The sequence below is a fragment of the Mastomys coucha genome, unplaced genomic scaffold (genome assembly GCF_008632895.1).
Source record: "Mastomys coucha isolate ucsf_1 unplaced genomic scaffold, UCSF_Mcou_1 pScaffold9, whole genome shotgun sequence".
NCBI classification, from domain to species: domain Eukaryota; kingdom Metazoa; phylum Chordata; class Mammalia; order Rodentia; family Muridae; genus Mastomys; species Mastomys coucha.
The window spans coordinates 20,480,422-20,498,610 of record NW_022196915.1 but is presented as its reverse complement, the minus strand read 5'-3'; the positions used below and the strand labels follow the sequence as shown (position 1 = coordinate 20,498,610).

General features: G+C 45.2%; 1 long non-coding RNA gene across 1 annotated transcript; it reads left to right on the top strand.

Annotated features, from left to right (window-relative positions):
* The first annotated feature begins 359 nt into the window (after window positions 1-359).
* LOC116085383 lies at window positions 360-1,033 on the top strand. The gene is made up of 2 exons (XR_004116525.1): window positions 360-454; window positions 863-1,033. It is a non-coding gene; the product is annotated as an uncharacterized LOC116085383 (long non-coding RNA).
* The last annotated feature ends 17,156 nt before the right edge of the window (window positions 1,034-18,189 follow it).

The window sequence follows — 18,189 nt, the reverse complement described above, 5'->3', positions numbered from 1 at the left end:
ATCTCCCAAACTCCCATCAGTATGAGCAATTAATCTCAGACTGTTCTAGATTATTTTGGGAGGACAAAGTTTATTTTTTCAATTTCTTGCAGCTCTAAAATCCCTGGTCAATTATTAGTTTTATTACAATAGCCTCACTTATTGGTACCATTTTTCTGTATTAGTCACTTTTCTTTCCTATGGCAAAATCAACTTTAAGAAGAAGGGTTTATTTGAGTGCATTGTTTGAGGTTTGAGGACAAAGTCCATCAGGGCAGGAAGTCAGGATAGCAGGACTGTGAAGAGGCTCATCACACATGCACAGCTAGGAAGCAGGGATAAATGAATGTTGGTGTCTACTCACTTTCTTCTTTTCATTCAGTCTGGGGCCCCCTCCCCTTGCAATGGTGCCTTCCACATCTAGGATGCTGCCTCCTACCACAGTCACGGATATGCCCAGAGATTTGTCTTCTAGGTGAGTGTAGATCCCGACAAGTTAACAATCTTAACCATTATGAACAATTACTCTTCACTCCTCTTGGGGTTTGAATCTACATTTTGTTCTGGACATATTTGGGTTCCTCCCTGCCAAGAATTGCAATGATATTGCCTCATTTGCCATGAGGGCCTCTGTGACCATTGCTGTCCCAAGTTATTGGCAGGGCTCCATCTCCTCACATCAGGTACTGGCCTTGTGACCACTGTAGTCCCTAGCAGGATCATTGTAGACAGTGGTGACCTTGGATGAAGTCCTGAAAGCCCTTTTTATGGATCAGATGTCTCAGGGGGATATGGCCTTGTGCCTATTATATGTCTCTTTTTTGCTCCAAGGAGATGGGAGAAGGGCCAGGAGCCTCACAGGGTTGATTTTTTTCTTAAACAGAGACCAGGGCTATGAGCTTCAGTTGGCTGCCACAGCGATCACTCACTCCTTCATCAGTTCAAGCATCTGGACTGTGACACTCCATAGAACTGGTAAACCCTGGCCAGCAGAGGCAGAGCCAACTATGGAGCATGTGGCTACTAGATGAACATTAACAGGCTCTTACGAAAATATTGAGGTGTGTTACTGTCCCTTCTCAGAGATAATCAGTTGGTATAATCTGGTGTCCTTTCCAGGATGGCTAAAGCCTGCCATCTGGACATTTACCGGGGTCAGGGACCCTAAGCTTGGCAACAACTGACTTTGACAGATAGCTAGCACTGAGTCCTCACATGCAGCATCTCTGCATAGTAAATCTTACCAGAGACGTACAATAGAGATGAAGAGCTGTACTGAGAAATTCAAGAAGTCCATGTGGTCCCTGCATCCTCCATTGTTCAGGGCTCAGCTGGAGAAAGGCTATATAGATCTCAGCTGTTATAATTACAACCCTGTTTCTTGTGTCTCTCTAAGTGCCTGGGGAGAAGCTTTAAAATACCATTCTGTAAATGAAAAAGCTAAAGCTCATGCGACTTATTACCTTGGGAATAAAACCCAGCCATTGTCCCCACCAAGACAATCCACTTGACTGTCCTGAGAGGGAGACAGATAGCTAACTGGTTCACAGAAAGGCATGGAGTCCAAGGCTCTCTATAGCTTTCCAGCCATGCATGTGACAGTGACCCCGTAGCAACACAGACTTCAGTTTAGTCTGAGGGGTGTCTGTCTGTGTGTCTGTCTGTGTGTCTGTGTGTCTGTGTGTCTGTCTGTGTGTCTGTCTCTCTCTCTCTCTCTCTCTCTCTCTCTCTCTCTCTCTCTCTCTGTGTGTGTGTGTGTGTGTGTGTGTGTGTGTTGGAGTATATGTGGACAGAATCTGCCATGTCCTGGCGTTGGCCAGTCTGAGCATCATTCAGGGGCCAGGCCCTTGGAGCCAGAAGATAAACATGTTAACCGAACGTTCCATCTGTCATTTCACAGAGTCATTTACTGCCTGGCTGTGGTTGGAAAAATTAAGTCCTTGTAATTTAGAGTCAACATTTCTAGGCGGAATCATGTTAGACAGGTTGGCGGCACTCGCAGCCTCTCAGCAGTGTCACCTACAATCAAAACAAGTTCATAGTGGCACATTGTCAACTTCACAGCCCACGTCCCAGTGGTTCTCCTGTGCTGGGCACAGGCACTGCAGGCCATAGGCTGGACCTGAGGTTTCAAGGCTGTGGCTGTGCATGGATTGCTACAGTAAGGATGGAGTACAAGCTCCTGGTGCAAGCCAACCTGTGGCCCTGGTGGCTACAGGACCCAGATCAAGGTGTCTACAAACTGAGTGTCTCCTAAGTCTCCTAAGCTTGTAGGTGGTGTCTTTAGTGAGTGTTCACACAGTAATATGACTCTGTCCTGACCTCCTCCTCTTAGAAAGACATCAGTCATATGTGACAAGCACCCATCAATACAGCCCCATCCTAGCTTAATCACCACACTAAAGGCCCTATGTGGTGGCGCTGGGAACTAAGCCTTTGCCATCTGAAATTTACAGGGACACAGTTCAGCAAATAGATTGTTTCACTTTGACGTTACCTTTGAGAAACTGTTCTCTTTGACTCCATTTTGTAAAGGGAGTACTTGAGGCTGAAGAGACAGGTAGCTATCTTTCAGTTCCAAAGCCAGTGAAGCTGCCAGAGCCTAGCACCCAGGGTGAAATCTGTGGTTCCTTATTTTGTACCACAAATAAACTGTATCTACTCACAGTTCTGGAAAAGTCCTGCATAGTCTTCTCAGGGCATTCCAAAGTCTGCAATGCAGGCTCTAGTGGGAGGCTGTCTTTAGTGAGGACATTTTCTAATGTCCAGCCTACCTAGTTATACAGCTATATGCTTTTCCACAGAGACAGAGATTTCCAAGATAGCAGGTAAATTGAGGAGAAATGCTAAGTGTCTGGATACTGGATAATGTTACATTAATTTATCTAAAATTATAGTAAGTTTACCCAGATCTGAAGAGGCTCACTCCCAGACCTCAGGCTATATAAGAGTGTTTTAGAGCACACTTAAATTCTCAATTCAGAGGTGGGGAAACTAAAACACAGAACACAATTTGACTTATCCAAAGTCACACAGTGTTCTGGCAACGAAGAAGGTGTTAGCAGTCAAGTCTGGCATCCCCAAGGTGGTCCCATGAACTTATGTGTTCTCCTCTTGTTATAGACGCTAGGTGGACACTGGAGACCAAGAACAGGGATGAGACTAAGACTGCTGGCCTGGGACAGCCACATAGCCTGTTCTTCTAGGGTTGTGTTTGACCACCCCGATGGGCAGAGGCTGCCATGACTGTGAGGGTGAAGGGTGCAGCAAGCTTGAAAAGACAGAAGGTGAATCATCACATATTCAGTCTACTTGATCTCTGCCTCGGCTTCTCCCAAGCCATGCCAAGCAGGCTGCTATCACACAGATATACAGAATGATCCCCGGGGATACAGGACCTGGTGATCTAGAACTCGAGCTTCCCCAGTAGGCTTCTTCTTTATTCTGCATCCAATCCCAGGCCTGGCCAGGTGCAGTTACTTGCCTAGATCAACAATAAGTGAAATGAATAGAGTCTAAGTTCCCTGACTCCATCCTTAGCATAGCCCCTGACTGATGGAGCTGAGTCTCAGCTCCCAGGCAAGCTTTCGGATCACATTAGAATGTGAATTCTGGCCACTGGTTTCTGGTATCTGGGCAGCAGTGATACTGTCAGGGTAGTGAGGGATGGCCCCACTGGAAAGAAGGCATGGGGTCTGGTTGCAAAGAGGGTTGAGTACTTTCCTGATGCTCTACATCAGCTGCCAAGGCTTCAACACATCAGCAGTCATTTCCCAGACCCACATCCTCTTCTAACTCCAATAGTTGAGGGAAATAGTATGGCTGCCTCTGAGCTTTGAGGGTAGTTGGTCCTCTGTGTATGGAATAACCCTGATCCCTGATATCTGTCCTTTGTCTATCTGAAAGCCAAACAGGACAGTAGGGCAGAGCCTGGGAGCTGGAAGCTCTGCCTGCTCCAATTGCCTGCTTTGAGGAATGCTGAAGCCCACCCTGACCCCCGCCCAACACACTCTGACCAAGAACCTCCAAACAAGAAAAAGGAACTCTCCCAGCAACAGTAGCCTAGGATAGCTGACTGTTCCCTAGTTGGAGGGCCAGGCATTGAATCTGATGATGATGGAAAGAAGAACTCTAGATCTGGATAGAATTGTACAGTTGTCTGGGAATTCTAGGCTCAGATGTGCACATCTTATAATTACTACATCCCTTGAGTGGAATAATATCTGTGTGACACAGGGCCACTTTTGGGTTGGGGCTACACTCCCTTCAACCCCCCAAAAATGAAGGGGGAGGAGGTTTTGAAGATATTAAGTTCTAATGCATTGACTTTGAGTTAGTAAAAGGTGGAGATATTCAGAGTGCATCTGACCTCAGTGGGTAAGCTCTCAGTGAAGATGTAGCAGTGGCTCTCCTGCCTGTGGAAGGGTCTGTGTGGCCAACGACTGAGAGCACTCTTGCAGATGATAATGGCCTCTGGTTTACAGCTCCCCTGCTACAGTCTAAATGTGCTAAATTCTGACAATTACTTAGTGAATGTAAACCTAGAACTCAACCGACATACCATTATTTCAATCTAGAGATACTCTGGTCTTGGATGAAAATCCTTCCAGAATCCTGACTCTTGGAAACTGAGATGTTAAACATGTGGTTTTTAAAAGCCATTGAGCACTGTTATACAGCAATTCAAACAAGAAAAAGCAAAGCAAACAGAAACTTCCACCCCTTTCCTCTCCATTGAGCTTGAAGCCCAGGAAGGAGCTAATTCTAGCACCTTAATGGGTAGGGATTGGTAACTCACATCTGAAAGAGAACTGTGACAAGAAAATTCATAAGTTTCATGGTTATGGGATAGAAGTGCGACCAACGAATGCAAAAGAAAGGAAGAGAGAAACATGAGGCAGAGTCAGATGAAGAGAGATAGAAGCAGCCACACAGGAGAGGAGAAGAGAGACACTGGGAGAAACAAAGCAACAGACACAGAAATGCACTCATGTAGAAGGCAGAAGTTCCTTGGGCTCTCTTGTCCTAATAATGACAGGAGTGAAATAAAACTTAGTAAGTCAATCTTCATCACCTCTGATTCTAGGGCATGGCTTGTCCATGAAGACTAGCAGTCGATCCAGAGAGTGCTGGTCTGTGTAGAGTTCTCTGGATGTGGGCCCTGCCCAGCCTCCTTATGGCCATGAAAACTTTGCAATCATGACCTCGGGGAGAATAATTCTGTGGACAATAAAGGTTGTCACCTCGCAGCTGAACAGCAAAGGCAAAGATTGGGGGTGAGTCACCTGCTGTAGGGTCTTGGTAAGCTGGAGACCCAGTGACCCCACAACACCACCCTTGTTTGGTGGCAGTCAGAGAGAGTGCCAAGTTGAGCCCCCAGAACCTAAAATAACTTCCCAAAAGGATCTTCTTAGTGGCATGTGGCTCACAAAAGGTCCCTTGCTAGCCAACAGAATTGGCCAGTTGCCATCTTCTTCACATGACAGACAGACTGGCTCCCTCAGGAATGAGACCATGTAACCAGTGGAATCTGAGTGGAGGTGGTTTAAGTTTCTTCCAGGATAGGACATTCTAATGATTAGGAATTAGGAATCTATAATTCTAATATATCCCACATATCCATATATATGTAAAACCTCCTCCCACCTATATATCCTATATCTCCCACTGTTCCACAGTCTGCAGAGGGAACCCATAACATTCCAAATCCAACAGGTTGTATTCTTCAAGAGGACAGTGAGGACCAGAGTCTGTAGTCCCCTTGCTATGCACATGAGAACCTGAACAAGGAATACAGCCCAGAAGGTTTGAAGGTACTGAGCCTCAGCAGCTGGACGTTACTGTAGCACAGTATCTCTAATACTGACTATCAGGGCCTGCCAGATGCTCTCTGTTGCTAAAAGTGTCAGGTGGACAAGCACATTGGCTTAGGACACTCAGCAGCAACACTTAATGGAGAATCTTTTGGAGTGTGTGCATATGTCTGTTTAGAGGTGGAGAGGCAGCTAGGCTTTCTGACCCTTAGGGAGCCTCTAACTCGATAAAACTCTGAAGGCGATGAGTTTATTTTCATAGTCAGTCCTGTATATCCACTGAGTTCATATTCACAGATTCAACCATCCTCAAATGGAAAGTATTTTTTAAAAGTATGTCTGCATTGAGCATGTAAAGACCATGGAGGTGGGGTGGGGAAAGTTAGTATTTCCTAAGTAATGCAGTATAATAATAGCTTATATAGGGTTTATATTGTACTAGATAGTAGAAGTCTTCTAGAGATGATACAAAGTTTATAGGAGCATGTGTGAAGGATATTGTTAAGTATTATACTACATATGAGAGATGAGTTCTGTGAATTTGGGTATTTGGGGAGGTCTAAGAACGACTCTCCCAAGGATACTAAAAGTAACTGCAGATTCATATGCCATGTAAAATACAGTTGCCCATTTTTCCATTAATTTTAAACCTCTCCCCAAATTGTTATGGAATGTGTAAGCAACACTTTAGTGGCTGAATCGATTGATACTCGGGGTGGATTATGAGAGAATGTTCCTAATCTTCCCTCCCATGGTGGGATATTGAGATTGTTTGCAATTTCGCACTTAGGTAAGAGCCACTGAAATAAACATCTCTGTGCACAAAGCTTGTCTTCTATTTGATATTGTTTACTTTGGCTTGATTCCCAGAAATGGGATACTCAGGCAGAAATGCCATGAAACCTTGCCTTTTTCAAACACAGATCTTTAAAGTAAAGCATTCGTTCTCACTGATGTCAGGGAAGGAACATTCCTTGTCCCACATGAGGAAAGACAAGTTAGCCCTCAGATACCTCCCTGGTTGCAGGTCATCCTTCCCTAGGACCACACTGATAGAGACCTAGTCCCAAAGAACAGAGTCCACCTGGGGGGGGGCTGACCAGGGAATGGACTTTAACAACTGCAGCCCAGTGCTGTCTGGCTCTAGCCCAACTCACAACATTCCTGAGGGCTCACCACTGAACCCCTAACACCTCCACTGAGGCTCAGGGTGCCCACACAATCTCTTGGTGGTCCAAAAGAGCCCTTGCTTCTACACAGTGGAGGCTAAGTCTGTTTTCATTTCAATCTTGATTGATGGCTCCCTCTTCAATGTCACCGTGTCCTCTTTTCAGAGTCCTGCCTTCATCTACGGCTCCTCTGTCGAGCTTAAGGATAGACACAGCTTAAGGCTCACTGATATACATAGCTGAAGCATTGGAGGGCTATCTCCATCCACACGTGTGAACCCACCCATCCAATCTCAAGTGGGTCCCCACGGGGCTCTCTTTTTCTTGCTATCTTTTTAAGACCCCAGGTTTAGCATGGGAGCTTTAGTAAACTAACTATCCCTATACCCCATGTAAAACTTTCTTCCCTTAGAGGGGAGCATTGACTATTTTTGACCCAAAAAGAGCCCTGAGCCCTCTTTTCTCTACATTGACCTTGACATACCCAGGCCACTTAGAGCAAAGGACAGACCAAATCAGTTTCATGAGAGATTCCCCATACTATCTGGACTTACATTGAAATGTACTTGATGTAGTAACAGTATTAAGAGGTGTTGGCCTTTAAGAAAAACTCTTCCCTATGAGAAAAATGAATAGTTGAATTCCCTCAAGAGCATGCTGCTAGAATGCACTTGGACTGTTTGTCCCTCCAGGCTTGGGAACTCTTCCATTGCAGTGTGCTATGCATTAAACAACATGAGACCCTCAACAGAAACTAACTAGATGGTGCAAGCTTTGAAGTCTGAGCTGGGTGTGTTCACTGAGAATCGAGATACTCACACTCCCCCACTGATGTCTGGCCTCACCTTCTCCCAGTAGCATACACTTATAGACAGTCCATCCCTTTACGCAACAAAGCATCCCGTTTGTCCTTAGATACTGCTGGAGATGTAAGACCTTTATACAGCAAAGCACTCAGAGTCCCTCTCCCTTAAAGTTTCCTGTCTCAGAGAGTGGCTTGCTCAAAGCAGGTCTTATGTTGCCAGTTCAATACCTAGCCTCATTGCTGAATTGTCAAGAACCTGGTCTCAGAGTGGAAACGAAGCATCCAGACAACTGTTTGTTTATGCCCATGTGTTATCAACCATCCTGAATGGGTTATGGCAATTTGCAGAAAACTTTGAGATGACACTTTTATTCTTCTTCCTATCTGGATTGTCCCAGAAAATGCTTAGGGCCACTAGACTCTGGTCATAAGAAAAGTGATATCAGTACTATCCTAGCAGGTGGTACACCACTCCAGATGTTCCTTCCAGATGATGATGTCGCCCACTGTGATGCTTAATCTTGCTCGTTAACTTTACTGGCTCTGGAGTCAATAAGGAGGCAAACCTCTAGGCACACTTATGAGGGATATTTCTTTATTAGATTAATTAAAGTGGGAATGTAGACTGCATCTTCCAGAGTCAGCCTGGACATAAGGAGGTTAAAGAAAAAAGTTTCAAGTTTCACTGGTGAGTCAACCCTGATGTCTCTGACGCTGGTGCTACCAACGTCTGCTGCTGATGTTAGAATGCAGTTTCCGGGCCATCCAAGAACTGAAGACCAGTGACACTCCAGGAACCTTCTGGACTTTTGTTCAGTACCAGGTTGGACACATGCATCCTTGTGGCTTGAGCAGGTTCTGACTCCTTACCCTCTCCAGTGGAAGAGCCAGCTACTGGTGAGTTACCGGATCATGTTACCTCATCGTGTAGCCCAATCTAATCAACCCTTTTATAATACATAGTCGTTCTATCTCCTTTTTTCTCTGGCTGACCCTGATATACTTATTTTCCAAGGTTTCCCACTAGGGGACCCATCCATGGGGGATGGTTCCTCTTCTCTTCTGTAAAGCTCCTCCTTGCTCCTTTCCAGCTCTGTGGCTCGACTTCCTTTCCAACCCACGTTTCATCCCTTCTTAGTTCGGAGTCTCTGTAAAGGACATCTTTAAAATCAATGTCTGGTCAGCTGGTGGCTTCATCACATGTGAGTGAAGAAGGCTCTTACTTAGGGTTTCTATTGCTGTGATAAAACCCAAGGGCTGAAAGCTACTTGTGGGAAAGGGGTTTATTTTATCTTACAGTTCCTTCTCACAGTTCATCAGTAAGGAAAGACAGGTCAGAGCTGCTTACTGGCTTGCTCCCCATGGCTTGCTCAGCCGGTCCTCTCACAGCACTCAGCATCAGCAGCCAGGAGTGACACTGCCCACACTGTAATGGGCCCTCCCACATCAATCACCAATCAAGAAAATGCACCACAGCTTGCTGAAAGGCCCATCTGGTAGGTGCATTGTCTAAAGTGAGGTTCCCTCTTCCTAAATGACTCTAGGTTGTGTCAAGATGACTTAAGACTAGCCAGAACAAAGGAACAACCAACTGTTTCTCTGGAACATTTCCTAGGAGAATTCCTGTTTCCAACCCCTCTGTAGCAGGTAGGACTGCTGGGCTGCCTGCACTAGATAGCAGTGCTCATGACAGTCCCTGAAGCTTACTAAGGGCAGAGGAGGAAGGGAGGAAGGGTACTGATGTCAGGTTTGAGTCAGAGAGGTCAGAGGTCAGAGAGATAACCTGTGTATGTCTGTAGTATAGAGGCAAGAGGGAACATGCAGTCCCTTCTGAGCATGAGGACGGTATAGCTGCCTCTTTCCTAGGGTATAGTAGTCATAGTCACTGCTCAAATGTATAGACATGAGTCTATAGATTAGAGAGGGCAAGAGAAAGAGAAAGGACAGATGTGTAGTGGAAAGAAAAAGGTCAACAAAACTGTGGGTGAAGGTAAATGAGTTCTGCACTGCTGCCAGCTGGAAGGGACTTTCTGTTTCAGATTCTTTGCCCATTTCTACCCTCTACTTTGGAATAACTGGGTGCTGGGTGGTTGAACACTCTGGTTTCCCAATGGGTTGAATCCTATCCCTGGCAATTTCTCAACCCTAATACCTTCCCTCCCTTTAGGTCTTGTTGCTTATTCCCTTTCTGCTCTTAGAGTCCCACAGTTCATGTGCATTTGCTCATAACATCACCAAGTGCAGACCTCCTCCTGCTATGGACACACTCAATGTGCACAGTGGGACCTCAGAGACAGACACTAGTGTAGCCATTGCAAAGATCATTTAGGATGGACCATCAAGGGCTAGATCTGGTTACAAATGCACCCCAACTTACCATGGTTCAGCTTAACATATTCTTAACTTTACAATGATGTGAAAGCAAATCTATACAACTCTTCCTGTTGACCACTATCTCTGCATAGTATTCAATAAAAATATCTGTGTTACTCCATTCTTTACATAAAGTGGACAATGTTAAATGGTTTTGGCTGCAGGCCAAAGAAAATAAAAAGCACGTTTATGGTAGGCTAGGCTAACTATGATATTTGAAGTGTTAAACACATTTTATGGTGTTTTCAACTTACAAAGGGCTTACCAGAATGCACCCATTGTAAATTGAGGAACTTCTGCATTTACTTTTGGGATTAGGCTCACACTCTGTATTCTATGCAGGTCAGAAAGGGCAAGTAACAGATCCAGGGTCATGCAGCAACCCCTGAGAAGTGATAGGAGTCTACTATGGGTCCATCGAGGCATAGAGTGTCCTCTTATTAGCCACAACGTTAACTGGGACAAAATGGTCAGGTAAGAGGAGTGATGGGTTTGGATACACTGCATACTGACTCTGGGGTATGTATGTAGAAAGGCTTTTATTTGTTAAAAAAGTTATCAGAGACAAACAAGTAACAATGTTCAATAAGTCAAAAAAAATGACTAAGATACTCACCACACACCACAAAATTTCTGGAAAGAATGTTGACTGCAACCAGGGCTGGTGAGGATGTAACACAAGTAAATGCTCTTTTGAGGTAGCAATACAAAATAATAACACCACTCTAGGAAGCAATGTAACAGCTAATTATAAAATTACAGCTGCACCTGCTATGTGTCCCAGTGATAACACCTCCAATGACTAGATTCCAAGTAACTTGAATTTAACCATCATTTTTAGAAAATGTTATTGTGGTTTTCATTTAAAACATTTCTTAAATGATTACAACCAGTGTTGAAGAGATGTCTTTGCAGTCCAGTGCACTGGCTACTCCTAAGAGAACTTGGGTTTGTTTCTCAGTACCCACAAGGTGACTCACAGTTATCCATAACTCAAGTCTCAGGGCATTTGATACATTCTTCTGACCTCCACAGGCACCAGGCACTCACTTGATGCACATACACACATGAAGACAAACGCTCATGCACATAAAATAAAAATCTTAAATGCTTACAATGGTGTGGATGTATATGATACTCATATGCTCACCTATTACCTCTCTTCTGTACATTGCACAGAATCTCAAGCATCTCAGCGTTATGAGGGCATGTAAGAAGGCAGTGCTGGGTGAGCATTTGCAATGGTTCTGCTTCTTGACAGCCTTCTGCTGAATTGTGATACTTACCTAAGAGAAAATAAAGTCAAATCCTATGTAAAGATTTTATAGATATTTGGGGTCACTGTTACTGAAACTAGACTCCACTCAATGCCTATTCATAGGCAAATAGTTAGATTTATTATGTTGCATCTACATAAAAGAGTGTTACTCATGGCCGGGCGTGGTGGCGCACGTCTTTAATCCCAGCACTTGGGAGGCAGAGGCAGGCGGATTTCTGAGTTCGAGGCCAGCCTGGTCTACAGAGTGAGTTCCAGGACAGCCAGGACTACACAGAGAAACCCTGTCTCGAAAAACCAAAAAAAAAAAAAAAAAAAAAAAAAAAAAAAAAAAAAAAAAAAAAAAAAAAAAAAAGAGTGTTACTCATCAACAAAAGGATCAACTAGCGATCCATGCAGCAGTATGACTCAAGAGTGAATACATTATACTATGTAGCATGAGGAGGTACAAGTTGGGAACATTGGGCGTAGATCCTCTACAGTCATCCGGCCTCTGTTTCTACCTATCCTTCTTAAGGATGCTTTGGAATCATGAGGTCCAAGAAACAACTCTTCATCTAAGAAGTGAGCCCCAGAAAAATCAACCCTTGCCACTATACAGGCCACAACTAGCAGGAGTGTCACAGCACACCACTGCATGTGGTGGAGATGCTTAATGAAGCTTGGAAGGAATGGAGTACAGAGAAGTCTGCCACCTTGTGCTTTCTCAGCCTGTGTCCTGCAGTGGCCCAAGTGGAGTGAGAAGTCGCTTTCTTCTGTTGGTTCATTGCTCCAGTTTGCAGTAGTCATCATTGGGAAATCCAAAGAAGACGAAAAGGAGCCTGTGCCATAGGTCAGCTAACCCGGGAACTAGGGAAAAATTGTATCTAGGAAACACTCATCTGCCCACTGTCAGCTCATGAAGAGGGAGCTAGCCATTGCTCTGAGGGCCCAGGTTGTTGCACTGTGGGCAACGTGAGAAGATGGCCATCCTGCACACTCCCTGTACCCCCGCTTTATCTGTTGGCTGGTCACTGGAGCTGTATCTTGAGCAGGGCAGCATCATCCTGGCCTATTTACGCTCTATCTGCCTTATTATGTTCCACCCTTGGTGCCTGCTCTGAGGATCCATCTCACCTGTAGGCACTGTGCCTTTCATTCTTGCTCTTCTGCAGGATGTGTCCTCTACCATGGAGGACACCTGGATGATGCCTAGATTGACCTGGAGCTAGTGCTTGATTGGTTCTGGCTGCTTGGCTTTGGGGAGATGCCTTCCTTTTTTCATGGCTGTTGGTTCCTTTGATCTCAGTGTTGCAGTCTATAGTTTGGCTAGATTATATAGTCCACAAGATCTTATTTGCTACAGAGCCCCTAGAAAGTCAATAAACCTCAGAGATATCACTAGGACAGACAGCCTGCAAAAGAGAGGCCCCAAAAGCCTATGATTTGCTCAACTCTACTACTGTCCATGGTTGGACTCAGTGAATCTGTGGGCATGTCCTCGGCTCAGGGAATCTGGAACAGACTGGTGAGGAATCAGACAGCAGCCTTTGTCAGCTCTCCTCTACAGTATGTGCATGAGAGGGGAAAGCCCAGAAAGCATCAGACACCATGTCATCAGGGAGACTTCCTTGTAGCTGGTGAGTGGGGCTGACTCCCAACTTGAAAAGTAAGGTATGGCTGTCATCAGACGAGTCTAGTTACCCAGCCCTCTGGAGACTGCTTGTGTCCACGAGGGAAAGTGTGTTGGTGAGTGGTGGCAGGAGAGTACTGCCCTTCCTGTGTCAAGTATGTTTGAGGACCAACCCCAGCCAGGTCTCCTCAGGTGTTGTACATGTCCACACAGCTCCAGGTAGATTTTAGGCCAGGGCGGTGGCTGGTCAGTCTCCATGTGTTTATTGCTAAGATGATGCCAAAGAGCCTGCTCTGCTGAGTCATCCACTGTGATTTTTGATGACTTGACTTAAGAGTTCTTGATGTTACAATAGTGTGAACGAGCACCGGTTACAGACATTCTGCTTTTCAGTTCAACCCAGCATTCAGTAAATCACGTGGGGCACTTGATCCTGTGTTACAAAATAAGCTGTGTTGGATGAGTTTGTCTGCCCTAGGCTAATGCAAGTGTTCTGAGCCTGTTGGAGACAAGCTAGACAAGGTAGGATATTCAGTAACCTGGATAAATTAAATGTATTTTTTGGCTTATGATACATTCAAGTTTTGATGGCTATAAAAGGGTGTAACTGATTGTAAACTGAGGAGAATGTGTGAGCCCACAGGACAGGCTAGAGTGTCTGGTCCTTAACTCTTGGCAGTCTCGGGAAGTTACTTTCAGTCACCCAGTACTGAAGTCCAACTTTGCCTTATTTATTTAATACAGTCTTTAAAACCTTTTCACTGCTGTTGCCTATGTAAATAAAGTTGAAAGGGAACTTTATGCCGCAAGTATAAATAGGAAACCATTAATACTTCCCATAAGTAGAAAGGAACTATATTTTAAAATACAATGAAAATAAAGCACATTTATTCAATTCTACTAAGACACTGCCTTGCCAAGATTTTGAGACTGTAACTTATTTCTTTCTAATAAGGAAAACTTATCATGTGTTGAGGTAATGTGGCAGATATGCCTTTATTGTTCTTTCGAGAACTGGGAAGAAAACCAGTGCAAAAGTCAGTGTTATCTATTCATTTACTATGCACTTTTTGTTGGAGTGGGTCGGTCATGGGACTGAGCATCAAATGGTCTGGCTTATTCTTTTGGATTGCTTACAGTTTGGAGGAGGAGATGGACAAGGGACAAGTGAAGAAATAACTGATTTTGGATTGTGAGACATAGATAAAACAAAGAAAGAACTGAAAGGAGTGTATTTTAGGAAGAATTGAGTACTGTGCCAGGGAGGAAGGGAGTGGGGGAGGGAGGGAGAAAGAAAGGGAGGAATCAAGGAGCATCCAATTGCTTTGGGGTCATGTTAAGTTTGAGACTCTGGTTGGATAGCTGCCTGCTGTTTACAACTGTGTGAAAGGTTGGGGCTGAAATGATTAACGTAGGGGAATGATGGCTTTTATCAGCTAAGGGGCAGGCATAGAGAAGCCATGACAGATGAGTCAGCATACCACCATCATCCACACACTCCCAGTTCTACCAATAAGAGGGGGATAAAGGCCAGATGGTAAAAAAAGAGGGTCCTCTACACTCTTCAGTGACCCTTTGGAAACACAATGAGTGTTTGCAAAGGATGAATGATAGACCAACCAAAAAACCTGTTGCTGAAAAGTTAAGTCAAATGAGGATAAAGAATCAATCAGAGCAGGATGGTGGCTCACGCCTGTAATCCTAGCTGGGAAGCTGAAGAGTTTGAGGTAAGCTTGGGATACATAGATAGTTCTGGGCTGCATAGACGCTGATTCAAAAAAGGTTCTGGATTCAATGAGGTGATGAGAAAGGCTTAAAGGGTGAACATGAAGCTGGAGCAAGACAGAGAGGACAGTTTCCTCTTTGATCTTTCAAAGAGCTGTGCTGGACTTTAATAAACATGTGTTTGTGTAGCTACACCTGAAATAATCCATGAATCTTAAAATGAAATTTTCAACCACATGGCCTGAACATCGAGACCACTAATCCCCCTTGAGAGGGTGCCTTCTGGGTTCATTTCCACCCAGGAAGGGTCATGTCCCTCTGATTGCCCAGCATCCCCACACAACTCAGACGTGTGTAACAGTTCAGGTTGCACGGAGGCTGCTTGCTGCACACAGCCAGAGCTCTTGTTCCAGAACACAGCAAGGCGCCAGGGCAAGTCATGCTCGGGCACAGATATTTATTGATCTTGAATCACTCGATCCAAGAAAAGCTTGGCCACAGAGACTCCCCGTTCAGTCACGAGGATTATGGGGGTTGGGCACCAGCGAGGGAGAAGGAAATAGAATTTGAAGAAATCTACCCTTAAGAAACTAACTCCTTGTGAACCTGGTGTCTGTGAGCCTGGGCATGCAATAGGGAAATGCTCTGTTGATCTTCAGAGGCAGTGGTGAATAGAGGCTCTGTTATTAGCTGGCAGCCTCCTCTAGCAAGGCAGGCCAGTGAGAGGGAGGGAGCCCCAGCCTGTGAGGAAGCAGGCTTTCCTCCTGCTGCAGCAGGAGAGGGGAGGGTGGAAAGCCCTTATTTGTTTTAATGTGTTTGTTTTTGTTTGTGACAAATGATCTCACCAGAAAGCCCAGTTTGAACTCCAACTCTCTATTCCCCTGCCTCAGACACTCGAATTCGAGAATCATAGGTGTGTGCTACTAAGCCCAACTAGACATATATGTTTATGTCGAGCTGGTCTTCATTTTCTCTCTGGCCTATTCCTATTGGCAGCCAGCAGATGGGGTTCATGGTGAACCTGACTTTGTTTTTATATACTTGGCCACAAAGAAATCACCATCAGAAGGAAAGTGAATACAGTCTGTCATTTTTTTTTTCCAGAAAGAAAAAGGTTAGCTTCTGAGAATCCAGCTGGTGTTGCCTGATGGTTTGTGGCATTCCTTCTTTGTCTCTGGTGTGCTGCTCTGCAGACAGAAAGTCAAGGGAAATGACTCAGTCAAGTCCATGCTGTGACTGACAGACACATGTCCTCAGGTAAATGGCTCCTCTGATATTTTCCAAATTTGATAATACTTGCAGGCCCACGGGGATTCCTGTCCTTGCTGTGGACTTCTGATAACATAGAACGTAGTGTCTGCTGCCTGAGAGTAGAGTAGCCTAGCTACCCAGAGATGACATACCAGTTAGTCACTTTTCTCTTTTCTGTGGCCAATTTTCTAGAAAGAAGCAACTTAAGGGAGGAAGGATTTATTCTGGCTCATGGTTGGAGAGTGTACTGTCCATTATAAGCACGAGGGAAGGCACAGTGGTGGGCGGCTCTGTGGCGGCAGGAAGATGTATGGTGTGCTCACTTCTCTGCTGCTCAGGGAAACAACAAGCTAGACCAGAGGTAGGGCTGGCTAAGCACCCTCAAAGCTTATGCCTACAGCTATGTGTCCACAGCTGGCATTGTGTCTCTGAGATTCAACAACCTCCTAAAACAGCATCATCCACGGTGGACCAGGTGGTCACACAAGCCTGTGAGGGATATTTCCCTCTCAAACCACAGCAGATAGTCTGTACTGTTTGGCTCTCATGGTAAGGAGGTTCCCACCAGAGTTGACAGTGAGGACATCTGTGCCCTTCTCATAGCTACACTGGTCCCAGAACTCACCACTCCTTCTCACTGAGGATGCCCATCTCCTGAAGCTGCTTGGTGCATGTTAGTATACATGCTGTGGCACCTGATACTTTCACATTGGTAATCCTTGCCATAAGCCCCTTTTATCCAGTTGTGGCAGCCAAGGCCCAGAGAGACTCAGCAACCTGCCTTACATCACATGACCGAGACATAAACCTAGGACCTGGGGACCCCATGATCACATGTATTAACATGTGATCCACACACGTCTACTGTAGAAGTTCTAAAGACCTTACCTTGACTCCCTATAAATGGACTAAGACCCCTATAACTAAGTTGCAGAGTAGAGCTCCTAGGGATTGTGGTCTGTCACCTGCCAGTGGAGACCCGCTCACCACTCACATAGCACCCTTTACAATTTTTACCTCCCCCATCACTGAAGATGCTGGATTTGTTGTTGGTGGTGGTTGTTGGTTTTGTTTGTTTGTTTGTTTGTTTGAGACAGGGTTTCTCTGTGTAACTCTGATTGTCCTGTAACTCGCTGTGTAGACCAGTCTAGCCTTGAACTCACAGAAGCTATGAACTCCACCTGCCTCTGCCTCCATGGCATTGGGACTAAAGGCAAGTGCCACCACCACCCAGCAAAGATGCTGGTTTGTCAATACTCATCCTACAGAGGCAGAAACAGACAGAGCTGTGACCAAGTTCACTTACTTTCTAGATGGTAGATTCAAGGGGCAAATCCAAATTCTCCTGGATCCCAAGACTGCCAGGCTTGCTGTATACTTGCTGTCTGCCCCCTAGCCCCATGGCAGAGAAGCAGAATGGTTCCAAGCACCTTGAATTCTGATTTGCTGATGCGCGTTCTTCTTTCTCCACACTGATAGCTGTGTGTGAGTCTGTTCCAAAGCCAAAGGGAGGATCTGAGTAGGCCCTGAGCAGCACGTTTTATACTTTTGCTGGTCTTCCAACACAAAAGAGGGATGGAGAGCCTGCTGTATCCTGCTGACAGCTTGTGTCCCCTCCCATTTTCTGTCCCTAGTATGTGGCTCTTCAGAAAGACTGTTTCCATTCTTCTTGGCTACTGATGTTAAGTTACAATGGGCTGGATTCTGATTCTCAAGAATGTCCCCTGTTCTAACCCTTAGGGGATATTATGTGTTGACAGCTAGGAAGCTAATTGTATCTGTTAGCACTAGGGACTGTTCTCCCCTTTCCCTCTTCCCCTCGACCCCCCACAACACCTCCAAACCAGAAGGCAAAAATTAATGGTTCTATGCTCAAAGTTCATTTCAACCACCCCACGAAGACTATGACAGATGACCTCTCTGGGGGTGCTGGATTCTGTTCTAATATTTTTGAGCTCTGAGGAGAGGGTGAAATACAGAGACTGGAGATGTTGAACTCACTCCCACCCCATGAATTTTTTTTTCTTTCCTATTTTGAGACCTAGAGCCTTGGCAGAGATGAGAGAGCCTTCTAAATGGCCCCTCCACTCAACCTGGTTCCAGTGCTCCAGACCTAATCTGACCCTCCGAAGACGCCAGTACACTTACTCTTGGCACAGCCCAGCTTCCTCCTGCAATATAAATGA